Source organism: Canis lupus, chromosome 19, assembly GCF_011100685.1.
Source record: "Canis lupus familiaris isolate Mischka breed German Shepherd chromosome 19, alternate assembly UU_Cfam_GSD_1.0, whole genome shotgun sequence".
NCBI lineage: Eukaryota > Metazoa > Chordata > Mammalia > Carnivora > Canidae > Canis > Canis lupus.
This window is the reverse complement of record NC_049240.1, coordinates 5,381,233-5,401,899: the sequence shown is the minus strand read 5'-3', so window position 1 is coordinate 5,401,899 and position 20,667 is coordinate 5,381,233.

The following is a 20,667-nucleotide window of genomic DNA, read 5'->3' as shown; positions in this document are numbered from 1 at the left end:
GTTGCTACTGAATTGGCTATATAATAAGGAATTATATTTTTATATAATAAAGAATTATATTTTTATAAATAAACACAAAATGTAATATTTTGTTATTTGCTGTTAGAGCCAACACTTTTAATTTGGTAATGGAAACACTACTTCCACCTGGTGGCAAATTATCTAAATTACAGAATCAGGTCCGGAAATGCTGATATTTTAAAAATTCAGTTATTATTTTTTTTAAAAAAATGCTTTTTGTGTGTATCATATGCTCTTTAAAATTAATCTTGAGGCAAAATGTAGTTCTTAAAACCAAGATGTCATTAAAAATGGTTCAGAAATAAAGAAAACTAATATTATCATTATTTAAAATAAAATGAAATATTGTTTGCCTTTTATTTTTTTATGACAACCTAAATAAAAACTTTAAAAGTCCTCATCTTCATGCTATGAGTGTAGGTAAGCTATGTATTGCTACTACATAAGGCAAAATAACTTGATGTCTTGAATGTTTTAAAGTATAGTAACTAGAAGATTTAGTAGAAGAAATAATTATGAACTGATTGGTTTTGTCTCTTCTAGTTTTATATGCAAAACAATCAACGGGAAACAACAGAAAAGCCTATCTTCAAAAGTTGATAATGCATGCACGTACTCTTGCTAATTCTATGGCCCAATTACGTTCTTAACATTCAGGAATAATTAGTTCCATTCTCCAGCGATCCTTGATGAAATCTAGTCACTCCATCTGGCTTTTGTTCAAAAACACTTTCAGGTGGAATATTCTCTAGTTATAACATTAGAACCAAACTTTTTATACTGTATCACAAAAAATTAGATTTTTCACTTGGTCTTCAGGAACCTTTCCCAAATATTTATTATTTTAACTAAGTATGGACTTAGTAAGGTAAGATGGATTCCATATTATCTGTTATCAATATGATAACGTATGTTGAGAAGAAGGGAATATGTATCACTTCCCAAACTCTTGGATCACTCGCCCTCCACCCTTTTCCCAGAACATACAATTAGTTCTCAAAAGTACAAAGACTAGGAAAATACATACATACATACATACATACACACACATTCATTTTAAAATAAATACATACATAGATACATACACACACATTCATTTTCTTATGTTGTAAATTGATGGATTATTTTGGTAGTTCTATTTTAGAATTTATGTCAGAACTAAGATTTTTGAGTGAAATAATGAAGTATATCATTTGGATGATCCCTTTTTGTCTCCGTTTTGAAGTCATGACTATGAAAAATACAAGCTTGATTAAAGTAAATTGTAATATTTTTCAGTCTGGTATTCTTTGGTCTTTGTACAATGAAGCCACTTTGGGAGAAGGAGTGGCAGAGGGGGAGGGCCCAAGTCTGTGTTCTGGTTCAAATGCGAGGCTTTATGAACATGCACAAGTTGGTTAACTAAGCTTAGTTTCCTCAATATTAAGTAAGATTAATCATAGCTAGTTTTATTTGAGGATCCATTGAGTTAATTCATTTGCATAATACATGGCATATACTAGGAACTCACTGAAAATAAGTTCACAACAAAACTACAAAATTTGGGATCCCTGGGTGGCGCAGCGGTTTAGCGTCTGCTTTTGGCCCAGGGCGCGATCCTGGAGACCCGGGATCGAATCCCACGTCGGGCTCCCGGTGCATGGAGCCTGCTTCTCCCTCTGCCTGTGTCTCTGCCTCTCTCTCTCTCTGTGTGACTATCATTAATAAATAAAAATTTTTAAAAAGCATATAAAATTTAATATATGATCATCTTTAAGGAGACTGTATCATATTTTAGATTATTCAGGTAACTGATACCTCTCAATTTAAAATTTTATACCTTGAAGTTGAACATGTTTACAATTGGATCTACATTTTCACTGACGCCACTTGGGAAAATGAGCTGTTTGAGATAAGGATCCATTTTAATGCTTAGTTCTCACTCCCACAATTAGATTGAGACCTGGTTGTTCAATAAAATATTTTTTGAGTATCTTAATAGATGAACACTGTTATGAGATAAACTAAGCAACATAAATGCAATTTTCTAATGTTTCCATTAAATTGTCCAGAATAGTGACATTCCTGAGGAAATGAAGTCTATCTTTCTTTGTAGTTAAGTCATAGATGATGATGATAGATGATATATAGATAGATAGATGATAGATAGATAGATAGATAGATAGATAATATAGATAGATGATAGATAAAATATATGTGTAGATATGTTTGTATATATATAAATGAAACTTCTACTTAGTGAAAAGTGTTCATGGCAAAAAGTAAAGTTTTAAGGGAAGGAGAGTATTATTTTAAGTATAGGTTTTATGCTTTTGTATAAAATTCTGTGGGGGGAAAAAACAGCTAAGGTGAGGATTCTTTGTCTGATTCTAGAACACCCAAAATGATGTTATATAAATCTTCCCTTGCTATACTGTATATAGACTGACAGGGACAGAATGAAAACCAAAGCAAATATGAGGTGAAAATGATTTTTTATTACTTTAGGTATTTCTAGATGTCAGATAAAAATGAGAACATTGCTAAAAATTTTACAGAATGACAGCTCTGCCTTATGGATAAAATTCTATAGTTTGATGTATGAGGCAGAAAATGTGAAAAATATTATGAAGTACTACCCTGACATAATGATGGAAAGCTGCTGAAAGTGTGCTAACACTAGAGAAATATAATAGACTAAAGTTAAACAAGGAAGAATGCAATTCTCTTGAATCTTGCCTACCGCAGAAACATGCATTTTGGCTTTCAAAAAATGCAGACCACTAGCTTTTATTTATTTATTTATTTTTTTATCGGCTTCTAAATGTTCTACTTTACTGTCTCCCTTTGCGATTAAGTTCTCAATGCATAGTCTTTGCATATGTTTCAAATACAAAGTAAATATAGAGCTCTTTAGAAATCTTGATATGTGAGATTCTACTCTACTGCAAGTTAGTAGAGTATAGTCTCATAAACTACTAATCTAGGGTTAATCTAGTACTAAGCTACTAATCTGATAAACATAATCCATAGTCTACCTCCACAAGTACTCAATCTAAGTGATAGCCATTCAATCCCTTAGACCACTTAGTACCCAGTCACCTTTTATTTATGCTCATGTTAGTAAAATTGCCTTTTAGAAATTATGTCATTCAGTGTGTCGAATGCATTATCCACCAAGAGGCAGAAACTTAATTCAGATTCAGGCAACTGGACTCTCCCTGAGATTTTGCTCTTCGGCTGATTTATATCAGTGATGGCACCTAAGGAAAATAGCTCTTACTATCTATTCTATTTCTTCCTGATTCAGTTTTGGTAAGTTATATGTTTCTAGGTGTATATCCATTTCTTCTAGGTTGTTCAAGGTGTTGGCATATAATTTTTCAAAATATTTTCTTATACTCTTTTGTATTTCTGTGAGTCAGTTGCTATATCTCCTTTCATTTCTGATTCTGTTTCTCACTCTTTTCTGATGAGTCTAAAGGTTTATTAATTTTGTTGATGTTTGCAAAAAGCCAGCTCCTGGTTTTATTGATCTTTTCTATTGTTTTTTTGTTGTTGTTGTTTATTTTGTTTGTTTTGTCTCTATTTTATTTGTTTCTGCTCTAACCTATGATTGTCGTCCTTCTATTGGTTTTGAGTTTTATTTGTTCTTTTTCTAGATCCTTTAGATATAAAGTTAGGTTTTTATTTCAGATTTTTCTTGCTTACTGAGGTAGGCTTATATTACTATAATCCTGTCTCTCACAATGGATTTGCTACATCCCAACGATTTTGGAGCATTGTATTTTCATTTTCACTTGTCTCTATGTATTTCTTTATTTCCACTTTAATTCTTGGTTGACCCATTTATTAAGTAGCATGTTGTTTAACCTTCATGTGTTTGTGTTTTTTCCTCATTTTCTTTCTTGTCATTAATTTCTAGTTTTATATCGTTGTGGTCAGAAAAGATGCATGATATGATTTCAATCTTTTTGAATTTGTTGAAATGAAATGTTCTGCATATATCTATTAGATCCAATGTGTCATTGAAAGCCATTGTTTCTGAAGAAGAAGAAGAAGAAGAAGAAGAAGAAGAAGAAGAAGAGAAGAAGAGAAGAAGAAGAAGAAGAAGAAGAAGAAGAAGAAGAAGAAGAAGAAGAAGAAGAAGAAGAAGAAGAAGAAGAAGAAGAAGAAGAAGAAGAAGAAGAAGAAGAAGAAGGAAGAAGAAGAAGAAGAAGGCGGCAGGAGGGAGAAGGGAGGAAGGAGGAAGGAGGAAAGAGGAAGGAGGAAGGAGGAAGGAGTCTTGGATAAAAAGAATAGTTTTGGATTTTTTCTGTATTTTTTTTTTGCATATCTATTACTGGCTTTGATTTGTTATCACCATTAGGTTTATATTTAAAATCCTGAAAATATAACACTCTGTATTACGTATTAAGTTAGAACCCATTTTTAAAGCACTCAGTTTCTACCCCCTCCACATTTTACGTATATGGTGTCATACTTTATATCCTTTTATTTTGTGAATCCTCTGACAGATTTTTATAGATACAATTGATTTTACTTTCTTTATGCTTTAACCTCTGTGCTGGTTTTATAAGTGATTAATCTACTAATTTCATTATGTTTGTATGTATCTGTAAAATCTTTCCCTTTCTAATTTTCTTATTCCCGATAATGGCTTTTACTTTCCATTCAAAGAATTCCCTTTAATGAGAAAAACTCAATTTTTATGTTATTTACAAGGTATATACATTTTAAAATTTAATATATTACAGTCTTCAATGAGAATTATTGATGGAATAAATGTGCTTAAGTTTATTTCCCATTGGATATATTTGTATAACTATTGATAAACATTAACAAAAATTAAAGATTTTTTTTTTTACTTTTTAATTTGCTTTGTCTAATAGTAATTACACCATAGGACTTTTATGAGTAATAAATAATATAATACATGAAAAGCTCAACATCTGCATACATAACAAACTCTGAATACATGTGATATTGAACAGTTAATACGCACTATTATCATCATAATTATGTTAACATAAGAATGAATATTATCTAACTCATGTTCTTTTATTTTTGCATTCCCACCATTTGTGAGGGAGAGTTTCTATTTTGTCACTAACACTATGAAATTTTGTCAAATTGAAGGGTATGAGATTATAACTTTTGTTGCTTCAGTTTGTATTTCCCTGAGTTCTAGTGCTGTTGAGTTCTGTAAATTAACCACACATTTTGCCTGCTTGTATTCTTAATTAAACATTTTTAAATTGAGGTAAATTATATAACATTAAGTATAATCCATTTTGAATTGATTTCTTTATGAGGGTGGTCCAATTTCATTCTTTTGCATATGGCTCTCCAGTCTTCCCAATACCATTTATAGGAGAGACTGTCCTATCCCTATTGTGTATTGTTGGCTCCTCTGTCATAAACTAATCGATTATATATTCGTGGGTTTATTTCTGGGTCCTCTATTCAGTTCTTGATCTATGTATCTTTTTGTTATGCCAACACCATATTACTTTGATCACTGTAGCTTTGTAATATAGTTTGTAATCAGGAAGTGTGATGCCATTAGCTTAGTTCTTTCCATGATTGCTTTGCCTTTGGAATCTTTGGTAGTTTCATATAAATTTTGGGTAATTTAATGGTTTTCTGGAAGGTATAATCCATTGGAATTTCGATAGATACTGCATTGAATCTGTAGGTTGCTTTTGGTAGTATGGACATCCTAAAAATACTTTTTCCAATCCATGTGCATGGAATATCTTTCCATTTGTGTCTTCTGCAATTTCTTTCATTTATGTGCTAAGTTTTCAGTGTATAGGTCTTTCACCTTCTTGGTTAAATTTAATCCTAGTTTTTAAAACTTTTTTGATGCAATTATTAATGGGATTGTTAATAATTTCTCTTTCTGATATTTTGTTGTTAGTGTATAGAAATGTAGCAGATTTTTGCATACTAGTTCTGTATTCTGCTATCTTACTGAATTTATTTATTAGGTTTAATGGTATTTTGGAGGAATCCTTAGGTTTTTCTAAATATAATGTCATGTTATCTGCAAATGAGTTTCACCCCCCTTTCCAATTTGGATGCCTCTTATTTCTTTTTCTTGCCTAATTGCTCTGACTAGAATATTCAGTACTACATTGAATAAAAGTGGAAAGAATGGTCATCCTCATCTTGTTCCTGATCTTGGAGGAGAAGCTATGATTTTCTTGTGGTGTTCTTGTCTGGTTTCGGTATCAGGGTAATGCTAGCTTTGTAAAATGAGTTTGGGTGTTCCCTCTTCTAATTTTTTAAAGAGTTTGAGAAGAATTGATATTAATTAATATTTAAATGCTTGATAGAATTCACCAATTCATCCATTCACCATTTTGCCCCAGTGTTATTTTGGAGAGTTTATTAATTACTGATTTAATCTTCTTAGTAGTAATTCATCTATTCAGATTTTCTATTTTCTTTCAGGATTCACTCTTGATAAGTTGTTTCTAGAAATTTACCCATTTTTTCTAGGTTATTTATGTATATTTATAAGATCTTTTGATTTCTGTGGTATCAGTTGTAATTCTCTTCTTTCACTTCTGATTTTGATCCTTTTTTTTTTTTTTATGTCTCTGAGTCTAGTAAATATTTGTCAGTCTTTGGGGGAAAAAAACTTATTTCCACTGATCTATTTTAATTTTCTTAAGTCTCTATTAGATTTCCTTCTGCTTTGATCTTTATTTCCTTCTATATTTTTATTTTTTACTTCACTAAATCTAGGCTTCTTTTGTTCTTTTTCTAGTTGCTTGATGTGTAAAGTTAAATTGTTACTTGAGATATTTTGTTTCTCAATATAGGCATTAATTGCTACCAATTTCCCTCTAGAACACTTTTTCTGCATACCAGTGGTTTTCGTGTTTTGTTTTCTTTTTCATTTATCTGAAGGTATTTTTTAATTTCTTCTTTGACCAATTGGTTGTTCAGTAGCATCTTTAATCTCCACATATTTGTGCATTTTCTGATTTTCTACTGATAATTCATTTCTAGTTTCATTTCATTGTGTCAGAAAAGACATTTGGTATGATTTAAATCTTAAATTTATTAAGACTTGCTTTGGCCTAACATATAATCTATCTTGGGGAATGTTCCATGTATACTTGAGAGGAACATGTATTCTGCTGCCTTTGGACAGAATGTTTTTTATATGTCTAAGTCCGTATAGTCTAATGTGTCACTTAAGGCCACTGTTTCCTTATCAATTTCCTATATAGATGATATACCCAGTGATAAAAGTGGGGTATTAAAGTCTCCTACTACTCCTGTAGTGCTCTCAATTTCTACCTGTAGGTGCTAATATATGCTTTATATATTTACATGCTCCTGCATAGGTGCATAAATATTTACAAATTTTATATCTTCTTGTTGTATTGGCCCTTATAATTATATAATGACCTTTTCTCTTATTATAGCCTTTATCTTAAAGTCTATTTTATGTCTGCAACTATAGCTATTCCATCATTCTTTGGTTTCCATTTATATAGGATATCCTTTTCCATCCCTTCACTTTCAGTTGTGTGTCCTTACATTTAAAGTGTTTTCTCTTGCAGGGAGCATATACCACTCTATATCTTTTGATTAGTCTATTTACTTTTGAAGTAATTATTGAGTGTGCACTTATTGCCACATCATTCTTTGTTTTCTGGCTGTTTCAGAATTCCTCTGTTTTTTCTTTGTTTCCTTTCTCCTTTTGTGGTTTGATGATTTTCTTTAATGGCATGATTAGATTTCTTTGTCTTTTGTGTATCTGCTATAGGTTTTTGCTTTGTGGTTATCATGATGTGTTGTTTACATAAAACAACTTCTAACAGTTTAAGATGGTAGCAACTTAAGTTTGAATGCATTCTAATGTATTCTAAAACTATACTTTTTTCTTTATTCTTTCCCTCTATGTTTATATTTTTGTCATCTATTAAATCCAAAGGGGTGGAGCTTTAACAAAAGTTTTGAAAATATATAGAAGCATACATATTCGTAGATATAAACACCAGACATTTAAATATATATATAATTTCCTAAGTTAAACATATAAACTTAAATCCAAGGAACAGTTTTCTTTTTTTTTTTCAAGGAACAGTTTTCAAGAGAACATTTTTGAAACTTGACAGAATGCTTACAAAATATGGAAAAAGTTGGTAATCCAACTTTACCTGAGGTGCTATTGCTTTTCAGAGTCTTTTCCTAAATATATGACACACTTTAGGTGGGATACCAATGTAGACAAAAAACAAAAACAAAAACAAAACATTGACACATCTGTCCCTGCAAAATATTTACCCAAGTCATTTGAATTTAAAAACATCAATTAATATAAGGGACTAAGCTGAGTAAATAGCTTCTAGCTCTTAAACTATAAATAAGGATATGTAACTGTTAACATTAACTGTAACTATAAAATATAATTAATATTTTCATTGAGTGTTTTGTATCAGGGACTCACTGCAAATATCTCTAAAAATCTGCTCTGAACTTTGTATTGATGGTGTATTGCAAAGGTATAATACATTATGTTTTCCTGGAGATGGAAGGCACAGTAAGATGTGGATATGATAGATTTCTGCTTAGTATTAAAAAATGCTTATAAAAAATGCCACACATACATAATTTCCTTCTGCTAATGCTATGGCTTGTTTTGTCCCTAATGGAGTTGGCTTTTTAGTCTCCCTCATCCTGAATGACATTTTTGTTGTACAAATGGTTCTTCTATTTAGGATGTATGCAATTTTTGTCTAATATCTATTACTATAACATTTTGGAACAACTCTCTGTATTTTTTTAAGTCAGTATTTACACCACATATTTCAACTTGCATTGGACCTAGGATTTTTAAGTGTGCATCTGAATGCGTAAATATGCAAAATAAAATGTGGTATCAAAGGAAAAAAATCACCCAAGTGCAGATGTAGAGTGAAATTTTGTATGAGTTTCATTTTAATTAACAAGGTATTTGCAAAATCAAACATATAAGTAGCATAATAATTATCTATAATACATGTCAGATGCATATTGTCATTATTTTCTCAAACATAAACTTTGTCTATTGGGCCACTTTTTAGATAAGTATTTATCAAGCTCCTGCTTTAGAGAAGCTAAAGACACATGGAAGAAAAGAAGGGCAGGGGGAAGGAGTATTTTGTACCTTCCCTATAGACTTCCCCCAATTTTATTTCAGAAGAATACAGAAAGATATTAACTACTGATGATTTTTATTCCTCACTCTTGTCTCTTACTACCTTTATCCACATAAACTCCCCTTGCTTTTATGCTACAAATGTATTGGCATTCCTACTACTCTTTCTTTAATATTCCCAGCATTCTCCTGCTCAGTCTTTTAATTGCAGCTACTTGTGCTTAGAATGCTCTCTCACATGCTTGTTGTGTTGTCTCTTTTACAACTTTGCTTTAAACTCCCTACTCTCACTTCTCTACTTAAAATTGCTATCTCTCCCACACTATCAACTTTTTTCATTTCTCATTTTTTGCTTTTAGTTTTCCCAAAGTACCACTTTCTAAATTACCTTACAAATGTTATTGTATTTGCCATCTCCTCTCCTCTAGAATATCAACCACTTGAGGGCAAGTATTATTTTTTTGTTTGCTTGTTTTCTTTTTTCCTGTTTTCCTCACAGAGTGCCTAGAATAGTCCCTACAATATAGTAGATATTCAATATATATTTGTGAAATGGGTGAAGAATTAAAATTTCTACAAAGAAAGTAGTCAAATATATAATTAAGTAGCATACCAACATATCCATAATGTTCTAAATTCATACGTAGGGGATATTTACTGTATGGTAACTTTGTTCGAAACTTGTTTTTATTGAAAAGATAATAAAAAGTTAGTAGAACTCCATAATTCCACAATTTCAGCAAGCTTCTGGTAATTTTGTGTATTATATTTATCATGTATATAATACGTATTGAAACATTCTACCATGTATAATTTTACGTTGTATTTTCCACTGAATTATTTATTTATGATTTTAACCTTTTTCCAGCTTTATTCAGATACAATTGACATACAGGACTATGTAGGTCTCAGGTGTACAGCATAATGACTTGACTTAAATATATTGTCAAAAAATTAACATTATATGGTCTCATTCATTTGGGGAATATAAAAAATAGTGAAAGGGAATAAAGGGGAAAGGAGGAAAAATGAGTGGAAGTATCAGAAAGGGAGACTGAACATGAAAGACTCCTAACTCTGGGAAACTAACTAGGAGTGCTGGAAGGGGAGGTGGGCAGGGGGTGGGGGTGACTGGGTGATGGGCACTGAGGTGGGCACTTGACGGGATGAGCACTGGGCGTTATGGTATATGTTGGTAAATTGAACACCAATAAAAATAAATTTATATATATGTATAAAAATTACCATTATAAGTATGGTTAACATCCTTCATCTCCTATAGATAAACAGAAAGAAAAGAAAAAGAAGAGAAAAGAAAAGATTTTTTTTCCTGTGTAGTAAGAACTCAAGATTTACTCTCTTAACTTTCAAATATACCATGTAGCAGTGTTCACTATAGTCATCATATTGTACATTACACTCTCAGTGCTTATTTATCTTATAACTGAAAGTTTATACCTTTTGATCACCTTCATCCATTTCCTCTATTTTCCATCTGCTGCCTCTGGTAAACACAAGTCTCATCCCTTTTTCTATGAGTTTGTTTGGTTTTTAGTTTGCACATATAAGTGACATATGTCCTTATCAGATTAATTTATTTTACTTGGCATAATGCCCCCAGGTCCATCTGCATTGTGGCAAATGGTAGGATTTTCCTTTATGGCTAAATAATATTCCAGTGTTTATATGTACCACCACTTCTTTATCCATGCATTTATTGGTGAACAATGAAGTTGTTTCCATGTCTTGCCAATTGTAAATAATGCTTCATTGAACACAAAAGAGAATTTTAAGTATATTCGATTGAAAAGAGTTTAGTCTTAAGCTTAAAGTTTAGTTTCTGAAAAGAAAATAGCCCAGCTCTCCCATCCTTTCTTTCAAAATGTCCTGCAACAATATCTTCTTTTTCCATATTTTGTAAGCATTCTGTCAAGTTTCAAAAATGTTCTCTTGAAAACTGTTCCTTGGATTTAAGTTTATATGTTTAACTTAGGAAATATATATATATATATATATAAATGTCTAGTGTTTATATCTACAAATATGTATGCTTCTATATATTTTCAAAACTTTTGTTAAAGCTCCACCCCTTTTAAAAATCCCAGAACACCTCTGATTATATTTATTTCTTTTTATGTATCATTTGTTATTTTTGTTATAGTAAGTGGAATCTTTTAAATAATGTATTATTTACAGGTATTTTTATGGTGTCATGTTTAGCAATAGAGCCTTCTTTTGGAATTTTATATGCAGTTTAGACCTTAACAGTATAAAATCTTAGTAGTAAGGAAGTTTGTACAAGATCTTAAGTCATCCCCCACCCCTCTTCCATATCTTTCCTATGATATCTCAAAAACTTTTCAGGATTGATCACCTTGATCACCTTATTTCTATAACAAATTCACTTTTAAGACATTTATTTAGTCATGCAAGCCACTCATTCAGCTCATCATCACTCCTCCACCCCATTAATTCAGTAAAGGTGTGTTTCAATTGTGCATTACAATTCTCAGTCCACTATTTTGGTAGATAATAAAGTATATGATAAATCCAATCTATATGATGCTTCTTAGCCCACTGTCATATTTACCTGTAGTAAAAAAAGATTCCTTGATCAGGTGATATACCAGCAGGGAATCCAAATTGAAAATTTTTGGCTCCAGACCTATAGTAGTGTTAGGAACACTTGCTTCCATTACTGGATATGCGAATCCAAATCCAGAATCAGTGTATATCCCTGGAGAGACCTATTACTATCACCTGGAGCCATGGGTAATAGGCCAGCTACGGCCAATTCTGAATCTTTGTTATGGACTGAATGTTTGTGTCTCAACCCCTATTCCCTCAAATTCATATGTTGAATCCCTAACCCCCAATGTGATGATATTAGGTGGTGAATCCTTTTGGAAATAATTTGATTTATATGAGGTCATAAGGGTAGAACATTTGTGGTTTGATTACTCCTAAAAAAAAAAAAGAAGAGGGGCACCTGGGTATCTCAGTCAGTTAAGTGTCTGACTCTTGGTTTGGGCTCAGGTCATGATCTCAGGGTCATGGGATAGAGCCCTGCCTCAGGCTCCATGCTCACCATGGAGTCTGCTTGAGATTCTCTCTTTCTCTTTCTCTCTCTCTCTCCCTTTGCCCCTCCTGCAGCTGATGCATGCTCTCTCTCTCTCTCTAAAATAAATAAATAAAAATATTTTTTTGTTAAAAAAAAGGAAGAGACATCAGAGCTTTTACTTGCTGCTATGCAAGGATATAGAAAGAGGGAAGCTCTCTGCAAGCCAGAAAGAGCACCTCATCAGGAACCTAATCTACCAGCACTTTGATCTTGGGCTTCTAAAACTCCAGAACCATGGGGGAATGGGTGTCTGTTATTTAAGCTCCCCAGTTTATTTTGTTATAGCAGCCTGAGGTAAGACATTCTCAATAGGAGGCCTATAGCTGTGTTTAGTTTTTTTTGTTTCTGTTTGAAAAACAGAGCAATTGTTACTATATTTCAAGTTTTGCATTGGCTTCAGTTAGTGAGTTTTTTCTCTACCTATTATTTCAGTGATTAAATATCCTCATGGAAATCATTTCATAAACAAAAGAGAATTCTTTGAAAGAATAAATAAGGGAATCCACTTACTGGTTCCAGCCCCTTCTGAAGTCAGAAAAGGGGTTCTTTTGAGACTATCAACATACGCCTTTGCCTTTCTCCCTTTAAATCCACCACACTTTATAATGTGTCACACCAAATTGAAATTTAATGTTTTGCTTATCTAAGACCTATTTTAAACTATACTGTTAATCTGTTGTCTACCACCCAGATTTGCTAAAATCCCTACCATATCATTATCGTAATCATCCAGTCCTTTGGGCTGCCACTAGGATGCATTTGGGATGTATCTAGACTTTGGGATGCTCTTAAGTCTGCCTATTGAGCACATTTGCCTTTTCCTACCTTAAGGTACAGTTGTTAAGCTGTGGCAATTTAGATATTTTCCAAATTAATTCTTGCCCCTCCACCCTTGAGCTACCATCTTTAAATTCTATTGCTTGTTTAGCATTCTCAGATACTGATCATAGTGGGGGGACTATTTAGGTTTAGAGTTAGGTAACTCCTCAGGGGTATCTAAGTAAGACCCAAAGTCATGCCAGTCACCTCTTCATAAATGCAACAAGTGTTCCTATGTGTAGTGCCTATACCAATATCCTAAACATGAAATGTCCATTTGATAATAGAACTCTTCTTTGCATTTCATTTTCCAATGGAGTGCTGTTGTGATATAATCCATGAGTATTATTTCAAAATATATTTTTATATTGTTAATAGAAATAGTTTTAACTAAAGCCAGAAAATAACCTACTAACTGTCTTTCAGAGTTTATATATTGTTAGTAGATTCAATTCTAGCCCCAAATCCCAGAAGTTGCTGCTGGGTAGCAGTCATGGGCTTTTGACTAAGTCTCTAGGCAGCATGAGGATACAATATCACTTGAGCATTAAGGTCCTAAAAGGGAGATCAACTGTCTTGATTTGTCTACACCATAATTTTAATACTGAAAATTTTGAATCCCAGGAAACCTTACCTTGGGCTGTAAAAAGTTTCAGTAACCAATGTACATGGTTGTGGAATAACATTAAACTCATGTTATGAGTCAGATATAGGGACTGAAAGCAGAGCTGTTTTTAGTGTCAAAGAGATATTGTATAGATTATACACCTTTCATAGTCATGGTCACTCTTTTTACCAAACTTCTGATATAGGAAACCATCATTTACTGTTCAAAATAATGAATCATCCATTATTTCATCATTCTAAGCAATGCAACATAAGCGTGTTGTGATTATTTGTGGATTAACTATCATGTCTTGTAATGCAATAGTGCTAGTTTCTTTATTACACTGTGAATATTGCAACAATGTTTTCTAAGAGTTTGCATAATGAAAATGAGGATGATTACAATACCAACACTAGCAAGATTCAGATATCACTGACAAAAAGGGCTAATAACTGGGTTATTTTATTAGCAATGGAAGGATGTATACAATGATATTAGGACCAAAGCAGAGCATGTGTATAATACGCAAAAAGAACAATTTGAGATTGGTCATCATGGAGAGGGGGATATGAAATCCCCTATGGAGACTGATTCCCACAAGTCTATAATGACAGTTGAGTATTTTTACATAAATCAAAAGAGACACCAATGTTCAGGAAAAAAATAGTGGCTAATGAATTAGCTTAGATATACTGCATAAATGAATCTGCATTATTATATCATTCCTTTTTTTATTATTATTTGAGAGAGAGAGAGTATGAGCTGTGAGGGGCAGAGGAGGAGGGGAGAAAGGATCGGAAGCAGACCCTGCACTGAGCATGGAGTGGATGTGGGGCTCAATCCCATGACCATGAGACCATGACTCAAGCTGAAACCAAGAGTCAGACATTTAACTGAGTCACCCAGGAACTTCATATTATTCTTTTTATTGCTTCTTAAAAATGGATACAGTTCATTTCCTGACTCAAGGATTGTAACTAAAATACCCTGGGGGCAAACAAAAGAGGAATTTTGATAACAGATGTCTGGGTACCTTATAGTATTGTTCTGGGGTGAATAGTATCCCCCCAAATTCATATCGTGCTGGAATCTCAAAATATGGATCTGTTCAGAAAGGAAGTCTTTGCAGATGTAATCTGGCTAGCTTAAAATTAGGCATACTGGATTAGAGAATAAGCCCTAAATCCCATGGCTGGTGTCCTTATAAGAAAGTCATGTAAAGAAGCACAGATGCAAGGAGCATGTCATGTGATGGCAGAGGCAGAGATTAGAATTATGCATTTCTAAGTCAAGAAATACCAAGAATTTCCAGCTACCACCAGAAGCTAGGTAGAGGCACACAGAATTATTCTCTAGAGCTTTCAGAGGGAGCATACTGCTGCCAATGCCTTGATTTTGAACTTTTATCCTCCAGAACTGTGAGAAAATAAATCTCTGTTCTTCTAAGCCATTCGGTTTGTGGTAGTTGCTATGGTAGTCATAGAAAACTAATACAAGTATAGAGCTCATTTTGTCATACATTACCAAATGTCATGCTTTCTGGAATATGTAAAGTGATCCATTCAATCATGCAACCAAAAAATGTTACTAGTTCTTAGATACTTTATTTGAAAAATACTTAGTTTCAAATCATCTCACTGTTTCTATGAAGATTTTAATGAAGCCACAGAAACATAAATATCTTTTCAAAATACAACCTAGAAGTTGTTTAGTTAGCACGTAGTAAAAATGTAAATTTTGGCAAATTTCATTATGTCTATAAATTTTATACAAAGAAAAATAGAAATTTTGCCTGTCTAATGTGCTACACATGTTGTAAAAAATACTACTAAAATGTGATATGGTTTTCTCACCTGTGATATGGAGACTCTCATAATGAAGTTTAGGGATAAATGTGATATGTTGATTAATGGTCCCCAAAGATATCAGCATCTAATCTGTGTAATATGTGCATGTTATTTTTATGGCAAAGGAATTTCACAGTTGTGATTAAGAATCTCGTGGTGGTGAGAGGTAAACCAAGAAACAGACTCTTAATTATAGAGAACAAACTGATGATTACCAGAGGAGAGGTTGGTGGGCGATGGGTTAAATGGGTGATGGGCATTTGTTGTGATGAGCTCTGGGTGTTATATGGAAGTGCTGAATCACTAAACTACACCTGAAACTAATATTACACTGCATGTTAACTGACTGGAATTCAAAATCTAAAAAGAATCCTGTGATGATGAGATTGTCCTGGATTAAACCACGTGAGACTGAAATGTATCCATAAGATGGCTTTTATTGTTGCAAATCATATAAAAGGTGCTAAAGTATTGGCCTCTACTGTATACTGATATTGTCTTGAAATATTTGCAAACTGTAGAAAAAAATTACCTCCTATAATCAGGAAATGTAATGAGGATGATAATGGAGAAAAGGATTAGGATAAAATAAAAATGTATATGCTGTTTCTTTAAAATGTTTGATGATCTTTGACAGTCTTAAGCAGTCAAAAAAAGAATAAACAGGATCTGAATTTATCAGTATTATGTGAAAGTTCTGACAAAAACTGATATGGTGAAACAAATATATCTTTTTTTTTTTTGGAATTAACACTGCCATTTTTTTAAAAGAAAAATCACCAGAAATGAGAGCCAAACTAAATAGGATTTTTCAGTTTCTTTACTAAAACTAATTTACATGGAATGCAAATTCAATTTCCTAAGATCAACTACTTCTGTGCTCTGAAATCATTTTCCCTGAGAAAGGTTTAACTTTTAATAATTCTCAATGTGCTTTAGAATGCTTAAAAATGCTACAATTTTCAGACTGAGTCTGTATGATGAGTTTATAGGTACAAATGACCTGATTGGCAAACATCTAACAAGCAACCAAAACAAGTCTATAGATACGAATGGGGCATTTTTACAGTGCAAACTATTAATTTCTATGTCTCCAAACCTTTTGCTAGTGAGTAAAATTCTAAGTATTTCATGTTAAAGGGTATTTGTTGAGATTATTTAGCTTGATGTCATAGTGGGTTGACATCAGGATTCAATGGGAGGTGGGCTTCATGAGACCTAACTGCAAGTCAAAATCAACTTTACATTTGACTATTCTAAGTTTACCACTACTGTAAATTTCTTCGAAGTGAAAAGGAAATGTGTGTTTGTACACTTTTCTGAAAGTGTGATTTTCTATGAAAAGGAAAAGAAGGATGCACTGAAGATGTGGGCAATTTTGAGAAGTACTATTTGAAGAAAAAAAGGAAATAACATTATCCTACTCTATCACTGGACATAAAGGAATATACTGTCCCTGAAAGACCCTAAGCTGGCTGCTATGATGTCCACCTCCCACTATCTCCACTCTTGTTTGTGATCAGGACTTACGAGCTGGACTTGTGATTTGTTTTTCTTTAATATTAAGACTTAAAGAGCAATTTATATTTACAGCAAAATTAAGAGGGAGGTACAAAGATTCCCCTTATGGAAGTATAGCCTCCTGTATTACCAACATTCTTTACCAGTGTAGTAAATTTGCTACAATTGATGAACCTACATGGATACATCACCATCACAATCACCCTAAGTCTATGGTTTACATTATGGTTCACTTTTGGTATTGTACATTTTATGGATTAGGAAACATGATATGGATCCCATTTTGGTGTTGTCATGTATTTTCACTGGCCTAAAAACTCTCTGTATTCCATTTATTCATTACCTCCCTCCACCCTCAGCCCCTAGCAACCAATGACCTTTTTGTTGTTTTTATAGTTTTACCTTTTCTAAAATTGTCATAGAGTTGGAATCATACAGTCTATAGCCTTTTCAGATTGGTTTCTTTCACTTAAGAATATGAATTTAAGATTCCTCTCTAACCTTTCATGGCTTGATAGCTTATTTCTTTTTAGTCCTGAATAATATTCAATTTTTTTCTGGATGTAGTTTATTCATCCAATCACCTGAAGGACATCTTGGTAGCTTTCAGGTTTTGGCAATTATGAATAAACCTTCTATAAATATACATGTTCAGTTTCTTGTAAGGGCATAAGTTGTCCATTCTTTGAGTAAATACCAAGGAGCAAGACTTCTGGATGATATAGTATAATTAGTTTTTTAAGAAACCACTGGGGGTGCCTGGGTGGTTAAATGTCTGACTCTTGGTTTTGGCTCATGTAGTGAGGTAGAGCACCATGTCAGGCTCCATGATCACAGCAGAGTCTGCTTGGGACTCACTCTCTCTCTCACTCTCTTTCTCTGTCCCTCCCCCCTCAAATAAATAAATAAATCTTAAAAACAAAAAACAAATGGTCTTCCAAAGTGCCTGTACCATTTTGCATTCCCACCAGCAAAGAATGAGTTTCTTTAGCTCCACATCTTCACCAGGATAAGGTATTGTCAGTGTTCTAGATTTTGGCAATTCTAATAGGTATGTAGTGGTATCTTGGTATTTTAACTTGCATTTCCATGATTATATATAACATAGAACATCTTTAAATATGCTTCTTTGCCATCTGTATACCTTCTTCCTTGAAGTGTCTTTGTTGAGCAGTTAAAGTTTGTGGTCCATTTTGAATAATGTTGTTTTGTTGTTGAGTTTTGAATTCTTTGTGTATTTTAGATAAATTCCCTCCATCAGATATATCTTTTGCAAATATTTTCTCTCATTCTGTGTGTCTCTATATTCCCTTGGCATTATATTTTACAGAGCAGAAGTTTTTAACTTTAATGAAGCCTAACATCCATTTTTATTTTATGTGCTATGCTTTCAGTGTTGAATCTAAAAAAGTCATTACCATTATCCAAGGCCATCTAGGCTTTCTTCTATGATAGCTTCTGGCATTTTTATAGTTGTGCATTTTACATTTAGTTCTGTGATCCATTTTGAGTTAACTTTTGTGAAGATAGTGAGGTCTGTGTCTAAACTGAATATTTTTTTTTGGCATATATATGTCTAGTCATTCTAGCACTCTTCATTGAAGAGTTCCATTGCATTGCTTTTGCTCCTTTGTCAAAGATCAATTGACTATATTTATCTGGGTTAATTTCCAGGTCCTTTTTGAGGGGTTTTATTGATCTATGTGGTTATTTTTTGCCAGCATCATACTGATTTGATAATTTCACTTTTACAGTAAATCTTCATCTCAGGTACCATTAGCCCTCCATCTTTGTTCTCCTTTCATATTGTGTTGGCTACTGTGGCTTTTTTGCCTCTTCATATAAGTTTGGAGACTGTCAATTTCCACAAAGTAACTAGATTTTGATTGGGATTACACTGAATTTACAGACCAAACTGAGTAGGACTGACATCATGAATTACATTGAATCTTCCTATCCATGAACATGGATAATGTCTCCAGTTATATAGTTGATTTTGTTCATCAGAATTTTGTAGTAAAGATGGCATAGTAGGAAAACCCTATGCTTCCCTTGTCCCTCAAACACAGCCAGATAAACATTAAATCATCTAAACACCCAAGAAATAGGTCTGAGGACTGAGAGAACAAACCACACAACTAGAAGAGAAAAAGCCACATCATGGAAGGTAGGAGGTGTGGAGATATGATTTTGGGGAGAAAAGAATCGAATGCTCTGGAGGAAAGGTAGTCCTGATCATGAAGAGATGAGAAGAAGGGAAGGAGAAAGGATGACAGAGCAGTACACAGGAGATCTCACAAGAAAAGTACTTCTCCAAATCCACTGACTGGGAAAATAAGAGGGGCTAATTATTGTGAGTTTTTCCAACCAACAGAGCTCAAGACTGGTTCTAGAAGTCCACGTCATGTTTGGTGTGGAGCCTGGCATATACAGTGGTGCTCCTGTGGAGAAAGAGGGCAGAGGCTTGGAAGCAGACAGCATGATATGAGGGTCCTCTAAGATGCACTGGGAGATATGTTTCCCTGTTATCAGAGTGCATCCAGGAGAGGAGGCATTGCCCATTGCCTCTCAAGGAACAAAAGAGCTAGAAGATGCCATTATGCTGCCCATTCCTTAGCATAGGGGCAGAGACACCTGCTGAGGGCAGCTAAACTGGATACCAGCTTTTTGCTGTACTTTAAACTGCAAATCCTGCATGTTGGTGCAACAGCTCTTCTATGACAAATACGTCCCAGTGCAGCAAGACCCTTCCCCAGAGGACCAGCATGAGTCTATGCCACATCAGGTACCTAAAGCTTGGAGTTTTGAAACCCAGCTGGCATGGCTAAGATAAAACACAGGTGCACTGCACCGCCGGGCAAGCAGATGGCAGGCAGGGTGAGAAAGCAGGGATCTCAGAGATGCCTAGGATACATGAGGGAAGATTATTTGCTCTTCTTTTAGGGCCTCCCAAACAGCAGCAGGCTCAAACTCTACTCTCTATGGATGAAGGAAAGGGCAGGTACCATTTTTCTCCCCTACCCATCACCAAGAACTGACATCAGGGATCAGCACAGCACCCACAGTGGAGGCCTGAGCTGCTTACAGCAAGCCCCACCATCCTGTGCTCTACAGATGCTTCTTTACTAGGGCAACTGTGCCTCATAACCAGAGCGGTGAGCCTCTTTCCCAGAAGACCAACACAAGCCACCCACGTGTAAGAAGTCAACTGACCATAAAGAGCTATAAATCTTCAGCTCTAGTGGAAATAGGATCAGGTGTCTTTTTAACAAGCATACCAGAGCACACTTATATAAAACTCATCACACATTGGACAAGGTTCAAATACTCCCCACTGCAGGCAAGGAGAAACTGTGTAGAGAACTGATCTGAAGGAAAGAACACCCAAAACACAGCAGTCAGACTGCACACGGCATACACCAGAAACACTCCCTGAAGCACCAGGACCTGGACATTATACGACCTCTTAATAAACCATTAGTTTCAGGAACAGGAAACATAATAGGCTTTTCTAATACAGAAGAAGACACAGACCTAGACAAAATTCCAAGATGGAGGAATTCATCCCAAAATAAAGAACAAGAAATGG